Source organism: Schistocerca nitens, chromosome 1 (genome assembly GCF_023898315.1).
Source record: "Schistocerca nitens isolate TAMUIC-IGC-003100 chromosome 1, iqSchNite1.1, whole genome shotgun sequence".
In the NCBI taxonomy this organism is placed as follows: domain Eukaryota; kingdom Metazoa; phylum Arthropoda; class Insecta; order Orthoptera; family Acrididae; genus Schistocerca; species Schistocerca nitens.
This window is the reverse complement of record NC_064614.1, coordinates 936,838,770-936,839,511: the sequence shown is the minus strand read 5'-3', so window position 1 is coordinate 936,839,511 and position 742 is coordinate 936,838,770. Positions and strand designations below refer to the sequence as shown.

General features: G+C 45.8%; 1 pseudogene; it reads right to left on the bottom strand.

Moving 5' to 3' along the window:
- Positions 1-285: 285 nt before the first annotated feature.
- LOC126211377 (5S ribosomal RNA) lies at positions 286-403 on the bottom strand (annotated as a pseudogene).
- Between the last annotated feature and the right edge of the window lie 339 nt (positions 404-742).

Below are 742 nucleotides of genomic sequence, written 5' to 3'. Positions count from 1 at the left end.
AGAACATTTACGCCACACATATTGGTTTCTCACAAAAGGGGTAAGTTTGCAACCTCATAAGAAAAAAACTGACTGCTAGTCATTAATAAACTCCTCTCTCCTCCTGCACAGGCGATGAAGGCCCAAAGGTACCGACAGGCCGCCGTGTCATCCTCAGCCCACAGGCGTCACCGGATACGGAAATGTAGGGGCTTGTGGTCAGCACACCGCTCTCCCGACCGGAGCCGCTACTCTTCAATCAAGTAACTCCTCAGTTTGCCTCACAAGGGCTGAGTGCACCTCGCTTGCCAATAGCGCTCGGCAGACCGGATGGTCACCCATCCAAGTGCTAGCCCAGCCCGACAGCGCTTAACTTCAATGATCTGACGGGAACCGGTGTTACCACTGCGGTAAGGCCGTTGGCAGTCATTAATAAAAGTGGAGCTAAAATTCAGTATTACTGTTGTGGTATTTCAAAACACATTATACTGCTAAGTTGTCTTCACGAACAAAATTGCTTTAGAGAATTTCGGAGAAGACATGCTAGAAAACATTCAGTTTAGAATAGCAACGACTGTTTTCTATAGCTAAATAAGGATTTTCCACTTGGTATCCAGTACGAAAATGTCGCATAAACATTCCCATTAGTTTGCATTTAGCAAAATCAAGAACTGAATACGTCCTCACGATTCCCGTTCTAACACTTGTTTCGCCAGTAGTGCTTTTGCGGCTAAGCCATGGAGATAATTGCGAATCAAAGCTT